This window comes from Mesocricetus auratus, unplaced genomic scaffold, assembly GCF_017639785.1.
Source record: "Mesocricetus auratus isolate SY011 unplaced genomic scaffold, BCM_Maur_2.0 Super-Scaffold_100013, whole genome shotgun sequence".
Lineage (NCBI taxonomy): Eukaryota > Metazoa > Chordata > Mammalia > Rodentia > Cricetidae > Mesocricetus > Mesocricetus auratus.
The window spans coordinates 55,789,048-55,809,470 of NW_024429196.1; the positions used below are offsets into that span (position 1 = coordinate 55,789,048).

The following is a 20,423-nucleotide window of genomic DNA, read 5'->3' on the forward strand; positions in this document are numbered from 1 at the left end:
ACAAACACACAGCAAGGACAAAAATGTTGGCGGTGAAGAGAGGTTTGGGTTCTGTAGAACAGCTGACGTCATCATGTACCAAGGTCCCCAGGGTCTCTGACACCAAGTGTTCACCTCACTGCATAGCCCCCACAGTTTCCTGATGAGTTCCAGCTAGAGCCACACTGCGGTCACACTGACAAAGCCAGTCCCGGAGGCCTCTGCTCTCCTTGGCCAGGCCGGCCTGGGTGTGGACACATGGCTTTTCCTCTTACTTCATCTGAGACAAGATCGGAATTTTCCAATGGGAATGTTTACAGGGCAACTCGGGAACAACAAAATCACAAAATGAAACACAGGGGTATATAAGGACCTGCTTGGTGACCAAAGATTCCTGAGACTCGAGCACAGATTTGCTGGGCAGGAAGAGGCTCATGCATCTGGGGGTGCAAGGCCAGGCCACAGATGACCCACGTGCAGTGGATTAGAGTGCGGAAGACCAACCTTGAAGTTCTTTCCTGGATTCTGCCCTGGGATGGGCTCATGACCTCCATGTCCCTATCCCACTTGCCTGGCCCTGAAACCAGACTCTTACAGTTGTGGATGTTTTTTGCTGTTGTGTTTAAGGATAATGGACTTTTCTGGTCTGCATCTGAACTTTGGCAAAGATTTTAGATAGAGTCTGTTTTCTGACTCAATTATTTGTTTTGATGTTATCTTAAGAATGGAAAAAAATAAGATGGGTGGTGGTGGCACGGGCCTTTAATTCCAGCACTCAGAGAGGCAGAGGCAGGCAGATCTCTCTGGTCCACAGAGTGAGTTCCAGGATAGTCAAATCTACACAGCAAAATCCTATCTCAGAAAAACAGAATCAACAAAATAATGGAAATAATAAAGTGCCTCTCCTTTAAGGCAGTGTTCATTAGGACTAAGATGTGTAGTCTGGCTAACTGAGGCTGACTAGGCAATGCCGGATTCCAGAAGCTACCCCCAGGAATATAACCACCCAGTGAAAAGCAGAGCAGTGAGCTTTCAGCAAGCTATAAGCATGGGCTCTGGGGGACAGTGTGGGAACTGGGTCTGAATGTCAACACTGCCATGTTCTGTTGCAGCTTCCTTGGACAAGGCTCTGCCCAGCTGAGAATCTGAGTGTGCTGGGGCTTCTGTAGCCAGGCACCTTATGGCAGCTTCTAACAACCAAGCTTCTTCCTCTTCATTCTAGAGAATGGAGTTGGAGAATAGCACCAGAGGTGGCGTGCCCTGCATGGCTTGGAATTGTGACCCTATGGAAACACAAGCAGAACACTTACCAGATGACCCGTATGAACACTAAAAATAAGTTCTGGCCATAACCTCAGACTCAACCAACTGAATCAAATGTTCAGAAGAAAATAGTCTTATTTCAGACACAGAAGATGGCTGAGCTGGTAAAGTAAGTACCACAGAAGCCTGAGGACCCTCTGCAACCACACAAAAAAAAGACAGGAGTGGCACATGCCTGTGATCTCAATGCTGGGGAGGCAGAGACAGAAACATCTCAGGGTTTTGTTCACCAGCCAGCCCTGCTGAATCAGTGAACTTTGGGTTCAGAGAGAGACCTTTATTAAAAAGACAAATGGAGAGAGGTCAAGAAAGATACCTGACATTGACCTCTGGCCTCCACATGCTTGCACAGGCATGTACACAAATAAACACATTCTCCCTCCCTCCCTCCCTCTCTCTCTCCCTCCCTGCTCTCCCTCCCTCCCTCCCTCCCTCCCTCCCATTTCCTCCCTCTCCCTCTCTCTTGTACAAACTTCTCTTCTCCCACTATTCCTTAAACAATACTTTGCAAGAGTTGTCCACACCACATTTACATTATATCAGACATTATAGGGCACATAGAAATTATTTCAAGTGCATAAAAGCAACCGGGAAGATGATTCCATCTGTAAAGTGCTTGCTGTGCAAGCATGAGGAACTAAGTGCAGATTCCCAGCATCTATTAAAATGGATGCACATGGCGTCCTGTGTGTGTTTGACCACAGGAGGATCCCAGGGACTTGCTGGCCAGCTAGTCTAGCTAGGCGAATCAGAGAACTCCAGGTTCAGAGACTCTGTCTCCAAAAAACATGTAGAGAACTGGTGAGATGGTGACCAAAGGTGACAACCTTAGTTCAATCCCCTTGACCCCCTCCACATGTGTGCGATGGCATTCTCTCTCTCTCTCTCTCTCTCTCTCTCTCTCTCTCTCTCTCTCTCTCTCACACACACACACACACACACACACACACACACACACACACACACACGAATACATGCACACATGCATACATACACACTAAACAAATGTCAAATAATAACAATGACAACATAGAGAACAATTGAGGATAAACATCTATCCCACAAAGTAGGATCCTGGGATTCAATCCCCCAAAGACACTAAGGGACAACTGTATTATAAAACCACAGCTGGAAGAATTCCTTCAAAACTTGGTGAATCAGCCCATAGCTGCGCATGCTAATTATGCAAATGATCTTGAGACAGAAGCATCCTGCCTGAGGGTGGGGGGTGAAGGCAGGGGAGAATGAGTACTCCAAGTGCCCCTCCCTGTGAGATCCCACAAGGCCAGACATCAGGCTTGATTTGAGTGAGTCTTTCTTTAAAAGAATTTTGTTTAAATTCACATACAGTGTAAGAGGCTTCATTGTGACACTTCAGACACACTCTGGCTGGCCCTTCCTCCGTTGTTCCTCCTACCCAGCCCTTTGTCCCCAGCACCCTTTGACCTTCTGTTGTCTCCTTAGTGTCACCCCTGCTCTACTTTCCCTCCATCTTCCTTAAAGCCCCTTTCGTCCTTCAGGGTCCCCTTTCCAGTTCCGTGGCCTATATTCAAACTCAGCCGCATAAACACACATTCATGAAAATTAAAAGCTAGGATTCATCTGTGTGAGAAACATGTGGTATTTACCTCTCTGAGTCTGGCTTACCTCACTTAACATAATAGTTTCCAGATCCTCCCATTTTCCTGCGAATTTCATAATTTTGTTTTTCTTTTTGGCCAAATAAAATTCCATTGTTTCTTGTACCATGTTTTCATTATCTACATATCTATTGATATATACCAAAGCTGATTCGATTTGTTTGCTGTGGTTAGTAGAGCAGCAATAAATATGGTTGTCAAATATATTTGCAGCAGGATATGGAGTATTTTGGGTACATGTCCAAGAGAGCAATATCTGGATAATATGGTAGCTATATTTTAGTTTTTAAAGAGCCCTCCTGACAATTTCACAGGGGCTCCCACCAGCAATCAACAAAGGTCCCTTCCCCCACATCCTCACCGGCATTTGATGTCATTTGATGGCATTTGTTTTCTTGACAGCCTTTTCACAGGGTGAGATAGAACTCCAAAGCAGTTTAAATAACTTTATTTTTTTATTTTTCTCACTCTATCTTATAATTTTATTTTATTGTTCAAAATGTTTTTCATTGAAATAAAATCATGTTACCTCTTCTATCTCCTTCCTTCAATCCCTCCCATATACCCCCACTCTCAAGTTGATAGTCTTTCTTCTTTGATTATATACATGTGCATGCACAAACATATATAATACAAGTAACTGAGTCTGTTTTTATTGTTTGCGTGTATATGATTCAGGTCTGACAACTCTGCATTGGGCAACCAATAAGAAGGTTCATCCCTGGAAGAGATCTCAAATTATCTTTTTCCCATCAGTCATTAGTTGTCCATAGTTCTTTGTCTACGGGTAGTGTTGTGTCCAAATTCTGAAACCCCAAAATCACCAAGAGACCCATTTCGACACTAAAGCAAAGAGTCTTTTATTGTTGTTTAACGAACTAACCCCATTAGCTCAGGCCCTTCATCCATAATGGCAGATACTTGGAGAAAGACCCCGAGAAGCCACGAGGCAGGGAATATATTGGGTAGAGCAAGGGGAGTGTCTAGAGGTATGCAATAGTCTCCGGACTGGTGTGCTTCCAGGCTTGGGTGACCTGTCTTGTATTGATTGGTCAATGATTGTTATGGCCTATAGGTCCTCCTAGGGTGGTTGCTATGCTCTGTGTGTCACTGATGTGCACTTTTATAGTAGAGCACACCCAGAATCAGAAAACACGGTCCTACCAGCTAACTTCTGATTGGTTCCTTGCTACGAGGAGGATATCTGATCTAGTGACTGGGAGGAAGGGCAAAGTTAGGCAAGTACATATGTTGAGTCATGGCTGCTAAAGCAGGGGCCTGGTCCCTTCCGTATGACCCCACAAAGTTTCCCCCTCTCTACATTAACATGTCAGTTGATGTTGTCATTGTTGGGGTCTTATTTATGCAGTCATTTCTAGGAGACACTTTCCACAGTAGACTTCCTGGGAGGTTATTGCATCCTTTCTGCCCTCCCTTCCATGATATTCCCTGAGCCATAGATTCGAGAGCTGTGATGTAGCTGTAACTGTTGGGGCTGGACTCCCCTTGATCCATTGATCTCTGCCTTGTGTCCAGTTGTGTTTTTCTTTGGTGGCTTTCACTTGCTGTAAAGAGAGCCTTCTTTAATGAGGAATAGTAGTTACACTTATCCACAAAAGGTGACTCATGCCCAAAGAGCTAGTTTTAATTTGCACCTTCTCAATGGCTAAGGATATTATACTTTTTACGTTGGGGGGGGTTAACTTTATACAATTTTAAAAATACATATTCTAGGCATTAACTCCCTTTGAATTACAGTTGACAAAGATTTCTTTCTTGTTCTGTAGGCTATTTGTTCTGATAGTCTCCTTTCTGTGTAGAAACTTTGTAATTTCATGTAATGCCAGTTGTCAACCTTGGGGTTACTTCTGTGCTCCTGGAGTCCTATTCAGAAAGTTCTTGCCTATGCCTATATCTTACAGTATTTTTTCTTATATTTTCCTCTAGAAGTTTCAGAATTTTAGTTTTGAAATTAAGCTCTTTGATGTACTTCAAATTGATTCCTGGAAGGGTGAGAGTAAAAAATCTAACATCATTTGTTTATCAGGGTATCCAATTTTGACAGCTTCATTAGGCCTTTTTCTAGTTTATGTTTTTGATGCCTCCGTCAGAAATTAAGTGGCCATAGCTATGTGGGCTTCTTTCTGGGTCCCGTTTTGTTTTGTTGCTCTGCGCTGTCCGCTTTTGTGCCGGTGCCGTGCTGCTGCTGTTGAGGAAAGGTACACATGCCACCTCCAGCAGTGTCTTTCTGCTTAGTTATGATCTATTATGGTTCTACATGATTTTTAGGCTTTTCTTCTAATTCTAGGATGAATGCCTTTGGAATTTTATGGGGATTGCATTGAATCTGTATATTGCTGTAATATAGACATTTTTGCAATATTAATTACACACTGCAGAAACATAGACTTTTTTTCAGCATCTGGTGGCTTCTTCAATTTCTTTTCTCAGTGTCTTAAATTTCTCACTTCTGAGGTATTGCACCTCCTTAATGGACCCTTCAGATTTAGGCCATTTGAGGGATATAATTTTCAATATTAGACTTCCAGGGCCCAATTTTTACCACCTGTGGTGTCTTTCCTTCAGGAAGGATCTGGGTGAATAGCTGGATCTTTCCTCCATCAAAAGTTAGGATGATCAGGAAAGAGGCCAGGTAATTGGTCTTTACCAAATTCCATAGCCTTACCTCCTCTGGAGTTCCAGACAGATTCTGGTCTGAAGTCTGTCTGTCTGAACAAATTTTCCCATGCCTTGACTTTTTAATAAAAAGAAGACCCACTGGGAGAGGGATTGTGTGATTTTTCTTTTTGGCAGGTCAGGACTCTGGGATTGGTTATTTTAATTCTGTGCCATATTAGAGATTCATTTATGGCTGTAAAGCTGTCATGCTTACAAATGAGGCATCTATACAGTCTCTTCGTGTTTCACTGGAAAGGAAAATAATGATATTCATTGCTTTCTACCCCCATGGAGTTCACTGAGCAGTTCTTACAGGGCATAGCTGCACAGCTCTGGTTACAGCAGCAGTATCTCCCATTACCATTCTCCATCAATTTTGTGAATAAAAGCTGGTTTTACTAAGTTAACATGAGAAAGAGAGATTCATTCTTGTTTTCCTCTAAGTCGCCAGCTGGGAACGGAGTGGCCACATTGTCTTATTCAGCTGTGGTTCCCGCCTTCCGTTTTGAAAAGAACTAAATCTGCCTGCTTAGTTAGGCTCATTGTTCAGTAAAATCATATCTATTTTCTCCGGCCATTGTTGGTGTGAATTGTCAATGTTGCACACTGCCTGATGCATTGAAAATCCAGCTATTGAGCCTAGCCTGAGTTTGCCCAAGCACTATTGTTCCTTACTGTTTCCAAAGAGCTTCTGATTACACTCCTATTAATCATTCTAATATGCTTTCATTACGCGAATACTTGTCATTCTGTTGATGACTTCCAGTGTAACTCAGTTAGGGGCAGCTTCCCTCCGGTAGATGGTGCCTGAGCTTGTGGACACCAGCGTTGGTTCTGCATCTAAAGAGCATCCACTGGGTTCCTCTGCCCTGTTATGTAGTCTGGAGGTTGGGTCACTTCACTCACAATCTGTCACACATTCCCTCTGGTGGTCACTCTTGTGTTAGGTGCTGGATCCTCAGGCGTACAGGAACTTCACACCTCAAAAGGGGAGAGGGCCAAGAAGCATGTCCTCAAGCAGACCCCTTGCCAATCTCAAAGAGCAGAGAGACCCCTCCCTCTCCTGAAAAGAGAAGTCGGGCCAGAGGTGCTCCAATTCTCACTGTTTTCAGGGCTCAGGAATTCCAGAGGACCATCCAGGACTCATTTCATCTTCCTGCACCTCTGCCTTCTACATTCTAGCTCCATCCCCGTGCTTGTGAGATAGCTGCAGCTATCCAGACACCCCCATTTCTTAACATTTCTTAACAGCAAGGGAGTGCATCTCACTAACAGTGGAAAATAGTTCCGAAAACAGACTCCAGCCTGTTCCTTGGGGCTTACGGACAAAATCCATCATGGATTCATTTTAAACCAATTACTAGCGAAGAACATGGGCTGCCATGACTGTCTTCGAATTGTCAGAACCTTGGGGCATGGAGGTGGCAGTCTCCTTTAAGCAAGTAACTGCAGGGAGTATGGAATAGCTAAATAAAGTTATTAGTTCATTAAGAAATAGAAAAGAACTGGATGGTGGTGGCACACAGCTTTAATCCAAGCACTCAGGAGGCAGAGGCAGGTGGATCTCTGTGAGTTCAAGGCCAGCCTGGTCTACAGAGTGAGTTCCAGGACAGCCAGGGCTGCACAGAGAAAGAGAGGCCCTTTCTCAAAAAAGTAAAAAACAAAAACAGAACAAACAAACAAACAGAAAGAAAGAAAGAAGCAGAAAAGGTGAACTTCGTGGACTGGATGTTTATATCTCCCTGAAATCCATACACTGGAAAACCACGACCTGCTACAGTAGTGGTAAGAGGTGGGACCCTTGAACACGGTTATTGCTTCTTTCAAGAAGAAAGGCCGTTTGTCACTGTGAGGACACAGTAGGATGGTGCCATTTGTGAGCGACAGCAGCTCTCATCACACCCACATCTGCTGGAACTGAATTTCATATTTGAGGGCTCCATGAGCCACAAGTTTCTTCTGTTCCTCAGTTTCCCAGCCCTAGGTGTTTTGTTATAGTATCCAGACAGACCTACATGGATACAATGGATGTCAGGTCAGCACCAATGGAATCCACTGTAATCACTGCCCATCAAACTGGAGTTTAATGCCTTCTAGATAAATGGCAAAAAGAATCCACAAATCTGTGGATTTTAAATTTTTTATTATATTACATCTAGCTATTTTATAGTTATACATCTAAAATTTATTTCTACTATTTATTAAGTATAAAATGACAAAACTAGCCAGGCAGTGGTAGCACATGCCTTTGATCCCAGCAGAGGCAGGCCTCTGTGAGTTCGAGAACAGCCTGATCTACAAGAGCTAGTTTCAGGATAGGTTCCAAAGCTACACAGGGAAATCCTGTCTTTAAAAAAAAAAAGACAAAACTAATGAAAGTGAAATTGTCAAAATTAATGTAACAAATGGCCTCATTTTGCCAAAAGCCAGTGGCTACTCCTGACACAAAAAAGTACCATGGCAGCAGACACTGTCAGACTCAAATCTCTGTCTGCCCTCTAACTCATGTAATTGTATGTATTGTGTGGCTTTCTTCATCCTTAAACTGTGATATCTGTTCATTTCCTCTCAGCCTACGAAAGTGATGCAGTATTACCTGATGCCTACTGACCAGGTTTTAAGAAATACTGATTTAGGTGGCTTTATACATTGTATCTTACCTGTGGTCAGTATAGAAATTTTATCAAAGATAAGCAAAATATGGAGAGAGAAAAGGAAAACTCAAGGAGGTGGGAAAGAAATTATGCACTATGACCAGTTAATACCCAGAAAAGACAATGTAGCTTTTCACTATGGATAGACCTATAGCCCTATATTCCCTCAGTTTATTCCCAGGTGGGATAGAAATGATTAATTTCAAGGGGTATAGAATGCAGGGACAACAGTGGAATAGGAAGGGTTAAATAGGATGGGGGTGGAGGGGCAGTATAGGGTGAGATAACTAACAATATAGACCTTTGATAATAGCATATTGAATGTACTACTGTAGAAACTTCCTAAAATATATACATAAACATATATGAATGGAGTTTAAGTAGAGTTACCGTATAGCAGGTGGGAAAATTACGCCCCACATACCATATACTATAGAAAGCCCAGTGCCAAGTATGGGCTGCTTTCTTTTGACTTTTTGGTTGGGAAGGTCACATAGACCCTCCCCAAACAGTGGCTGCTGCCACTGTTCTTGGTTGCCTGTATAACTGTATATGGTGAGACCTATTGCTAAGCATACTACATACTTGAATCATGGGACATGAGAAATGAAGGTGGGACTGGCCAACTTTCTTAGGGTTGTCAGGTTCTGTGCATTCTACCAGAGTAGAAAAGTCATCAACAGTTTTACTGAGTTGAGAACCCTGTAAGCTATAATAATGACTGGCCTGGCAAGATATATCCGCGTGTGTAATAGTGGCATGAATGTTATGAGTTACCAATCATTTTGTGATTGGATTACAGGCATGATCCAAAGGATTACAGAAATTCATGTCTGGTACTGTTAGCTGAATCAAAAAGTCCGTGGCTGGATCAGTCATAGACTCGAGTGGAAAACCTAACACTGCTAAATAGGTATAGTAATAAACTGCCTCTCAAGTTTTAATCTTTAAGCCCATATACTAGTACATCTCTCAGCCCTCATCAGACAAGATTCTTTTTGCAGTTGATGGCAACTAATTCAGAGACACCCCCTCCTACTGATCAACCTGTGAGACTGAGACTGTGGCATATGCAGCTGTAACTCGGACATCTCTGTTATGACCTTTCCCCTCAAGGCTTGGGGATCATTTCAGAAGAGAGGGTAGACAGATTATAAAATCCAGAGGCAGTGAATATCTGCACTGAAAGAATGTTTGCCAGACATGACAGGGACCCTGCTAACATGAGATCATAGCAGCTGTGACTATATGCACAGACCTGCACAAGATCAAGACAACCAAAATTCCAGCATGGAAGAGGCAGGGGTTCATGAAGTCCCACCCCCATATGAAACATTATTGGCAACTGATAAAATTCTAGGGGAGGGAGAGTCAGTTATCTTCGGGGATACAGCCCTGAGAGGCTAGCTATGCTCCAGAAAATGGAACACCCATGTGCACATATATGCTGTGCTAAATGAACAAAGCAAATGTGTGTTCTAATGAGATGAGTGTGTTGTTTGAGTTTACTTAAATAATTAATTCTCAGATGCAAGCTTGATATTACAGGATGCAAAACACCATCAATGGTTTTCAGAGTTGCTCCATATATTTATTTAATAATCACCATTGCTGAGAACAGTGCTTTGAATAAATATATACTGCAAGAGAACAACACCATGTTTAGTCATTTTCAGAAATTATCGGAAATTCTGCCCTAATCCTAAGCCACAATTTATTTCACAATTATTTTGTGAAACTCAGGTCAACAACTCAAATAGCAATTTTTAAAACCAAACATTTGTGTCCAATCTAAAGAGGTACTAATTTGATATTCATATGCTGAGGAATGCCTGTCGGAAAACACTGTCTTTTGTCCACAGTTAAACCACTATGTTTGGATAAGGACAAATCTTTGCATGTATAACACAAACACTGATCTCCATGACTACAATAGACTCTAATCTGAGCTGAGACTGTTGGGGCAGTGATCTGTGGAGCTGAATGGCAGAAGGGCCATGCACAATGCCAAATTCATATTCTGTGTTTAAGAATCAAGGATGCAGTGGAGTCAAGGGATGAACGATGACCAAGTCCTGCCAGAAACTCCTCAGACATTGTAAGTTTGATTTCTCTCTCTCTCTCTCTCTCTCTCTCTCTCTGTGTGTGTGTGTGTGTACAACTGTGCAAGAATATGCACAAATGTATGTGGAGGTCAGTGGTCACTTCTGGGTGTCTTACACAAGCATTCTCCACCTCATTTGATGAGACAGAGTCTCTCACTGAACCGAGAACTCAGCTATTCAACTAGACTGCAGACCCTCTGATCTTCACCTTTGCAGCACTGGGCTTCTAAGCACATACCTCTGTGCCCAGCTCCTTACAAGGGTTCTGGGGGATCAGACTCATGGCTTTATGCTTGCATGGCAACTGCTGTACTGACTGAGCCATCTCCCCAACAGAATACTTGGAATATTCCCAGCTGCTTTCCTTTTATTATTCTTTTCTTTCTTTTGTTTTGAGAGAGAGATAGAGAGACAGAGAGAGGCAGAGAGATAGACAGAGACAGAGACAGAGACAGAGACAGAGACAGAGACAGAGACAGAGAACATTTCACTATGTAATAGCTCTGGCTCTCCTGTAACTAGCTCTGTAGACCAGGCTGACCTTGAACTCCTAGAGTATGATAAAGTTTGACTTATAAACAGGCACAGTAAGAGGTAAAATACATAACAACAGTAAATAGAACAGCTGTAAAAATAGATTGTACTGAAAAGTTGTTCAAAGCTCCTAGATTGCTCATTTCTGAATTTTCCACTTAATATTTCAGATGGTGGCTGTTCAAAAGTCACTGAAACCATTGAGAGTCATAAGGCAGATAGCAGGCCATTAAAGAGCTGCTGAGGGGTTCCAGACACAAGCAGAACAGAGGGATTTGTAACAGGACCCTAAATATAATGACTAAATAATGTCTACTGTTAGGGGTTTGGGGATGCTGGGACATCATTTCTTGCACCCCTACCTATGGGGTAATTTGGGAAAGAATTCCAGAAGCAGCAGCTAGAGATGATGGGAGACTCTAAAAGGATCCTCATCCTTCTTGGAAATCTCCAAAAGATGCTGGTTTTCTGAAGCTTTGAGGACCCTTATGCATATCTCAGGGCCTCCAATGACCTCAGCAGGTAACAGACAATTAGATGCACCTTTGTGTAGGCCCAGGACCTAATGCAGCAAAATCTGTGTTGCATTAACATGGTTACTACAAGGATGCTGGCTTAAAATGGGCAATAGTAAAATCTGAATAAGAGTTGGTTTGTTCCTTTCTAGCTTGGAGCTAGCTGGCCAATATGAACTTTTTTCCATTTGGCATAAATGATGCATTCAGAAAGAATCTATCAATTGGGTCTCAAGGAAATTCTGGTGTCAGTGTAGGTAACACTGTGCCCACTGTGTGACTTGAGTCTGGCATACAGCCCACTAGCACTCTGCCCTGAAGGTTTTATTAATCGTACCTCTCAAAGGGCTCACTATTTGCCAGGAGCCAATACAAACCCACAGAAACTCTGTCATGGTAGTGTGTTTGCTTTTCATATAACTACTTTTAAAAGAAATCTTTTTTCATTGTAAAAGTGACAGTCATAAAATGTAGAAAATCAAAGAAGAGAGAAGGCACGCACTCCTTCCTTGCAGCCACATGTAACAATGACTGCTTTGATACATTTCTTTACCGTTTTTAATTTTTAAAAAAATATAGAAGTTATATTTTTGATTTATGAAACATTTCAGATACTCTAAAAGTAACATAACATATTTATATACTATATCTAACTATATCTCACCAACCAAAATAAAAATATTACCATTTTACAATATCAGTGCCATGCTCTCTTCCATTTAAAACATGGGAGCTGACTGTAGCTGAATAGGAACTCTCATGCACAAGGTTCTAGGTACCACTTTCAGACTCAAAATAATAAACAAGAACAGATATAACAAAAGCACGAGCCCAGGCTGCCCATCCCCCACCTGCATGCAAAGGTGGCAACTGTGCCATCTCAGTGTCCCGTTTCTTTACTGGATTGTGCACGTATCTGGCATCTACTGCTATTTCTGCTGTTTCTGAGATGCTTCTTCCTCTTGGTGTCATGTTACCCAGACATTGTTGAAATCTTCCCAGACTTAAAACCTTCATTCTAACTGATGCACCAAGTGAATAAGCCAGCTTACTCTCCCACCCCCCAACCCCACCCCTGCTGCTCTCCAAGGAGGGTTAGGTTGCTGCTGCTTTGGTGTTACAAACCATTTTGCATAAGCCCTTGCAGTGACTTCTTATGTATAAGGACTTACTGGACCCTGACATGTATTCTGTCTTCTGTGTCACAACCTCACATCCAGCCAACTGCACATAGAAAATACTCCAAAAACAACTGCGTCCGTGTGGAGTTTGTTGGTGTATGTCTTTTTTTTTTCTTGCCATTATTCCCTAAACAATACTGTACAATAATTATTCACGTAGTTACTATTTACAAAAACTTATATTGAATAAAGAATTATGGGTAACCTGGAGATGATTAACGAGTAGGGGATGGTATGCATAGGTTATGTGTAAATCTTACACTGTTCTATGTAAGGCATGCAAACATCTCCAGATGCTGGTGTTCAGAGAGAGTCCTGGACCAACTCCTCCACAGATGCTGAGGAGCAACAGCAGGGCATCTTTGTTCTTAAGAGAAAGTGACAGACTGCTTGCTCTACAAAGCATTTGCATGATGTACACTCTAATTTTTCAAAGTTTCATTTGTATAGGTGAGCTATACAACTTCATATTACTACAACAAGCCATCTACACCATGAACAAATAAAATATGCTTGCCATTGTGTGAATATTGGTGTCCTTTCAAAATTCATGTGCCAGAACTTAATTATAATATGGTAGAATTAATGTGTGGAGACTTTAGGAGGTGATTAGGTAATGAAGCCACACAAATGGAATTAGTGCCTCCTCTCCCCCCAGTGCTGGGAATTGACCACAGGACACTATATATGCTAGGCAAGCACCCCACCACTTCAGCCCTGAGATTAGCATCCTCATAAGAGAAACCATTACCAATCACTACATTTGTAAGTGCCTTGACCTCAGACTCTCTTGAACCTAGGAACTGAGTGATAAATTTATGGTGTGTGTATGTGTGTGTGTGTACACATAGCCCAGGCTAAGGTGTTTTGTTTTGTTTTGTTTTGTCGAGACAGGGTTTCTCTGTGGCTTTGGAGGCTGTCCTGGAACTCGTTTGGTAGTCCAGGCTGGTCTCGAACTTACAGAGATCCGCCTGCCTCTGCCTCCCGAGTGCTGGGATTAAAGGTATGCGCCACCAATGCCCGGCCAGGCTAAGGTGTTTTATCATGGTAGCACAGACTTGGTACAGTCCAAGATACCTCATAGAATAGGAAACATCCATACAAAGGTAAGCCATTAAAGCTACTCTCTGTGTAAGGGAACAGGAAACAGCCCTGTCATGAAGAAAAGGCATAGGGAAAAGCTATCCACCTCCACCTGGGCACAGGGAGGATCGAAGAAAACTCCTGTGAGAATTCGAATCACAAAGATGTTTGATAGGCTTTGCTCTGACGTGCTGAGCACAGCATTGTTGCTGGTTTGGTTGTACCAGGGGCTCATAGAAGACTCAAATGATGATTTCCATATTCATTCATTCAATTGTCCATTCATCAAGACATGGTCTCTCTGTGAAACGCTGACTGTCCTAGAACTTGCTATGTAGGCCAGGCTGACGTCTGCCTCTCAAGTGCTAGGATAAAAGGCATGCGCCACCACACCTGGCCCTCAGATGTTGACCCACAGGTGTTAGGCAGTTCCCTCTGGAGCCTGATATGCATGACCAGACCCAGGAACACAATTCAAGCTTCCCCCCAAATACCGCCTCCACCATGGAAGTGGCGACAGGATGATGTTTTATCACTTACAGAACAAAAATGTTGTCATAAATCAGAGTGTTACAGAATGCATTGGTGGGGGCCACAGGTGTGGTACAGCTCCAGGTGCTGGCTATCATAACTGGAGCTTTTTGGTTGGTAGAATCTAGGGATCAGCTAAGAATACATGGTAAGATTTGGTAGTGCCTAGAATGCTGGGTCAGACGGAGCTGTGGGCAATGAATGGCCCTCAAAAGAACTAAAAATAGCCCTAGATAATTTAGTTCTGGCCTGAAATATTTTAGATCTCCATAATCTTAAATTTTAGTTACTTGGCCTTGTTAGGTACTCATTCTCTCTCTCTCCCCCTCCCCCCACCCCGTGTGTGTGTGTGTGTGTGTGTGTGTGTGTGTGTGTGTGTGTGTGTGTGTGTGTGTGTTTGTTTCTGGGAACTTCACACAGGTAATACTAATAAAACAGCCAGATTGTATCCAAATTCAGCTGGAGACTTTTCCCTGTCCTCTGGGTTTTGCCTAGATGAAGAATGAGACACTATGAGATAACAACATCAAAAATGCTGGATGTCTTGGTGGGGGTGGGGGGTTGGGGAGGTGGAGGGGGTGGGGGTGGTTGTTGCCTAGGTATCTGGTCGCTATTGACTATGGAGATCTCTGTGAGTCTCAGCTGAGCAGTTAAGAGGGGTTCAGGGCAGCCACATAGATACACAGAGTCACTCTTGGACTCACTGTCAGGGGTGGAGCTGTCTGTCAATGCTGTGGCTATCAGGGATTGCTTCCCCAGCTCTCTCCAGACATCAAAAGATGCTTCAGACTTAGCTGAGTAACTAAGTCTCTGAAAGGAACCGACAGCAATTTCTGGAAAGAATCCACATGGCTGGGCACGGTCACCCGTTCTCTGAATTGGCTTGTATTGTATGCAAGGCTGGGTGCAAACACACACCTCCCCTCCTGATTCTCCGGGGATCCAGGGTAACACTTTGTGGATTCTTTCCATTTACAAAGAGCCTGTGTGCAGGGAAGGAAAGACTCTCCCCCAACCCCACCTCCTGTCTCAGGATTTACCCTGGGACCAGAGCAGGGAGAGGGGGACCTAATCTCAGGACCAGCTGCCATTGAAAGGTTGTTTGCGATGAGAGAGCATGTAAGCATCTTTGTTTGCTGGGCAAGGCTGGGAAAGTGACTTGCACGAGACCTGTAGCCAAAGGCACCGGGAGAGAGCTGACATTCTTATTCCCGTTTCCCGGGGAAGGGGAACAAATCCATTCATCAAACAGCTTCAGCACACTGGCTAAACAGTCACGGGATGAGGGTTTAGAAGCGGCCTTGGGTTTGGCTCCTGAGCCACTTGGAACAACTCATTAATTGGCACTGCCCTCGTAGGGACAGACAACCCCATAAACAACCCTCTGACAACAAGTAACTGCCAGATGGACAGCTACCCTGTCCATCGTGTTCCCCACCCTCTTTCAGGAAGTGACTTCCCGTCGCTCTGGAGGTTCTCTTTTTAAGCAGATTGAGGCCAAGGTGTGACACCCCACTGAGCAGTGGTGGGAAGTGGTTGCTTTGGGGAACATGGCCGAATGTGTGCCACAAGGGCCAAATGAAGAGGCCTCTGCATCCTGGCCATTCTGTCTGTCATTCAAAGGCTTGCCCGGACCAGGGAGCAACATGTGAGCTGGGTGTTTCTCTTTGTGTGAGGGAGGCCTCAGAGGCTGCTGCTGACCCAGCCATGGGGATGTGGCTTCTTGAACCTTCCCGGCTGTGCAGGTAGAGACAAACCAGCTGTTCCTCAGGGCAGCATACTTTTTCTGGGAAGCATGAGGCAGAGCCCTGGCCAGCAGTCCTTGAATCTTGATCCCTGAAAGGCACTTGGGCTGTGAAAATGTTGGGCTTGGAGCACATACAAGTCAGTGTACTTCCCGAAGTAGGGAACAATCTCTTTTTAACACTCCTTTCCCCACCACAGGTGTTTGACAAGTTCAAAAGTCAGTATGTCAGCCTTTGAGGGAAGAGGAGGGGTCACACAATTTGCAGTGGAACTTCCATGATGACATCACAAAACTTCAGTGTCTCATCCACAAAGGCTCTTTCTTCCTTTCAGCAGTGTGTAGAACCACAGCAGAAGCTGTGGAACCAGGAGCCTTGGGTGCACAACTCACACCCCACTGTGGCCAAGCTGTTGTCCAAGCTATTGTCTCTGTATCTGTAATGCGAGGGTCCTAAAATGCATGATTCAGAGAGGGCAACAGATAAATGTATTTCTAAACTGCATGAAGTTGATTGTGATGGCATTAGGCAACCTGGCTTTGTGTCCTCTCTTTTCCTATAAAGAAGCCCTGTAAACTTATTGGTTCACCAAGTTGAACTTGGTGGTATTGTTGCCCTAGTCTGTCACTGGTTCCCTGAGTGGGGTGAGGCGATATTTGTTCAGGTACTCCCCAAGAACAGTGTCTCAAAACACTCAACCACCTCCAAGGTTCCCCTCCCAGGGACCCTACCCACCCAAAACGGCTCAGATGTTGCAGTGTGGTCTAACCTGTGAAAGAACCCTGAGGGGTGGCCAGCAAATCCACATAGCAACATTCACAGCATTAGGTGGGTCTAGCAGGTGTGCGTCACCACAGGGGACTCACCCCCTGACTGTATCACAGAGAGAAAGAGAGTGTATATCCATCATCTCCTATTATTCTGTCACCATCACTCCATTCAGGCCAGTGCTTGGAAGAGACTCCTCTGTTCTCCCAATCTCCCTTCTTCTTTCCTTCACAATGCCCTGGGTCTCTCCTACCCCCTGGCTCCCTGGGGGAATCCTGGCTCCAAAGCAAGGCTCTAGAGGTCATACTGACTATGGCCCTTGTAGTTTATCCTCAGTGCAGAGCATCTGGGGCAGGTGTTAAGGAAGGATTTCCTGCTCTGTGGAAGCTTCTAGAGGTAAGCTTCAAGCCACTATGCCACCAGTTCCTATACCAACTCCTCTCACCACTAAAGGCAAAGAAGGGGAAGAGAAAGCCAGCCTCACCATATCCATTATATTGAAGGGACCAGCTCCCTGTGCCCCCTGTTTTAGCAGCCATGACAGCTAACACGTGTTTGCCTGACCTTGCTCCTCCTGTCCTGGTCACTAAGTGGTCAGATGCCCTCCTCATGGCATGAAACAAATCAGAAGTTAGCTGGCAGGGCTGTGCTTTACGGCTCTGGGTGTGCTTTACAGACAGTGCACAACAGTGATGTGCAGAGCATAGCAACCGCCCTGGGAGGGCCTATGGGCCATAACAACCAGTTGACCAATCAACACAGGGCAGGTTGTCCAAGTCTGGAAGCACACCAATCTTGAGACTGTTGTGTACCCCTAGACACTCACCTTACACTGCCCTGCCTCATGGTTTCTCGGGGTCTTTCTCCAGCCACCCGCTGCAGTGGAGGGATGAAGGGCCTGAGCTAATGGGGTTAGTTCGTTAACTACAATATAAGACTCTTTGCTTTTGCATGGAAATGGGTTTCTTGGTGATTTGGGGGTTCAGAATTTGGGCACAACAATATATCTTCTGTGACTGTAGTATCAGACACTGTCCCTTTTGGGCACTTTTGGCAGCAGAATCTCTTTTCTGATGTTCATAACATTCTAAGACAGAGACGCTACTGAATTCCCTTCCCCTCCCCTAACTGCTCCTTGCCAAGGAGAAATGCTAACTTTTTTTCCTTCGATATCTTAAAAATAGCAGAAGGGTGAGGGGAAGGTTAAGTGACCTCCACAGGGCCATGCCAAGCCCAGCAAGTTCTGATGCTGAGACAAATCAGTCTCCAAAGACCTGGGAGCTTGACACAATGGGATCCTTTCTAACATCTGCTACTATAGACTGATGAGTTAAATCAATCCCTGTTCCTTGTAATCAACGAAGGCAAATGGCCTTCCCTCCAAACCAGCTGTCAGTATGACTATAAATTGGTTCATTTTGTGCAGGAGGATGTCTTGTGATAGCTGTCAGCTAAATAAATGCTTTCTTCAATGTGACTTGAAACAGCAAGTCGCAAGTGACAGTATATGACTGGAGGAGCCAGGGCACTGAGCAGCCAACTCCTCAATTGTTTGAAAGTTCCAAGACAGTTATATGGGAGCTAAAATTTGAAGTTGATATGTCAAGGTCATTATCCTTACAGTGACACCTCACATCTACAGAGCAACCATGTTCCAGGATACCAGACGAAGGATACAGCTTGCTTTTTTTCTCACTCACCATTTGAGTATGCCAAGTACGAATGCTTACCATTGATACCTGCCAGGGCAAAGCAAACTCCAGACCCAAAGAGCCCAGCTTGGAAGCATGCTGCCCAGAAATATAAAGATGGATTTAGAGAGATAAGTGCAACTCAGAGTGGTCCAAACCACCTAGATTTGAAACTGGTGTTTAAGGGAAAACCTGCCCCTCCCCCAAGACTTACGATAATTATAGAGCCTAGCTTAAAATTTCATATTGTACTTGGAAGTTTGCCTTCAGTAGACAAATGGAATGAACAAACCTTTCTTTGTGACCCTCTTAAGTATCTTTCCCTATGCTTAGTTTCAGCCTGGTTTGTATGCCAACTCACAGTACCTGTCTCAGTCACTGTTCTATTGTTGTGAAGAGACATCATGGCAAGGCAACTTTTACGAAAGAAAGCATTTAATTGGGGGTTTGCTTACAGTTTCAGAATTTTAGTCCATTATCATCACTGCAGGGAGCATGGTGGCTTGCAGGGAGGCATTGGAGCAGTAGCTTGGAGCTACATTTTGACCCTTAGGCTGAGAAAAAAGGAACTAGGTCTGCCTGGGCTTCTGAAGCCTCAAATACCACCCACAACGGCACACTGCCTCCAACAAGGCCACAGCTCCTAATCCTTCTCAAACAGTCCCACTCCTTGCTGTTTAAGCATTCAAATATATGAGCCCATGGGGGCCATTCTTATTCAAACCATCATACTATCTACAGGAGTGAGTTAGTACGTGAGGTAGGAGACCCAGGAGGAATGAGGGAGTAAAGAAAGAGTAAGGGCCACCTTGAATCCTAGTCTGTTGCTGACTGGCACTAGAACTCAGAAATTTGCTCAACTCCTGCCATGGTTTGAATGTCCCCACCATTATGCATGCCCAAATTTAATTCCTATTGTAAGACATTAAGTAAAGATGGAAGTGGGGATATGTTAAGAAAAGATTACGATTGGTGAATTGATGGGGGTGTCCTACTGTATATATGTTTCGCTTATTGGTTGATGAAAAACACCCTGATTGACCTCGAGTCAGGCAGGAAGTATAAGCGAGGCTATGAGACCAGGAGAATTCTGGGTAGAGGATGGCAGGGAGGCCACCAGGAGGGACGCCATGTAGATACTAGGAAGATAGGATTTGACAGACATTCTCTGGTAAGATAAGGTCATGGAGAAATACATAGATGAGTAGTTATGGGTTAATGATTAAGAGACAACTAGTCAGTAAGAAGGCCTAGCCATTGGCTAACATTCATTAATGTAGTGTCCATGTGTTTACTTGGGGCAAAGCAGCTATGGGACCAGACTGGAAAGAAACTTCCATCTTCAGAGAGTGGAAAAGGAAAGGGATATGATGATACTTCACTGTACATATGTATGAAATTGTAAAGGACAATTTTATATAAGGAATATAAGCACTCTGTCATTCATGGAAAATGCACTCACTGGTTAATGGGATATCTTAAGGATCTTTTACAATAGCCAGTTTGCCTGCGTCCCTTATTTGCAATGGTCTTGTTATACAACACTTGGTGGCTACTTGAGAGTCTGAAGATTAAGGCCAATGCACACCATGAATCAAACCCAACTTGGAGAGTCTGGGTGATGAAGATGCTCAGTTACAGCTCATTAGACTGCATGGTGAGGTATCTGAAGGCACATAAAAGTGTGGGGACAGGGTGCCCTGTTCCATGAAGATCCCCCTTCTGCATCCAGGCAGAAGTCTAAAGCACCCTGGAGACACAAAGAAAAGTAGACATAGTGCTCAGCCAATCCCATTCCTGCAAAGGAGGAGTTGAAATCACAACAAGCTTCCAGAAAGGATAAATCTTCAAGACGAGGGAGAGATGGAGGAATGAAAGAAAGAAGAAAGGGAAGAAAGGAGGGAAGGAATGGGGTCATCAGGAAGTTTAACAGATAAAGTAGCTAGGAGACTTAATTTGATCCCTGGGACCCACACTGTGGAAGGAGAGAAAGGA

At 44.0% G+C, this 20,423-nt stretch overlaps 2 long non-coding RNA genes across 2 annotated transcripts in view; one reads left to right on the forward strand and one right to left on the reverse strand.

Annotated features, from left to right (window-relative positions):
* Positions 1 to 800: 800 nt before the first annotated feature.
* Positions 801 to 20,423, reverse strand: part of LOC121143600 — a 43,290-nt gene continuing 23,667 nt past the window's right edge. Inside the window, exon 7 of the long non-coding RNA XR_005880852.1 lies at positions 801 to 1,262. This is a non-coding gene — a long non-coding RNA (uncharacterized LOC121143600). The remainder of the gene's footprint in view (positions 1,263 to 20,423) is intronic.
* LOC121143601 overlaps positions 10,233 to 20,423 on the forward strand; it is a 70,823-nt gene continuing 60,632 nt past the window's right edge. Inside the window, exon 1 of the long non-coding RNA XR_005880853.1 lies at positions 10,233 to 10,373. This is a non-coding gene — a long non-coding RNA (uncharacterized LOC121143601). The remainder of the gene's footprint in view (positions 10,374 to 20,423) is intronic.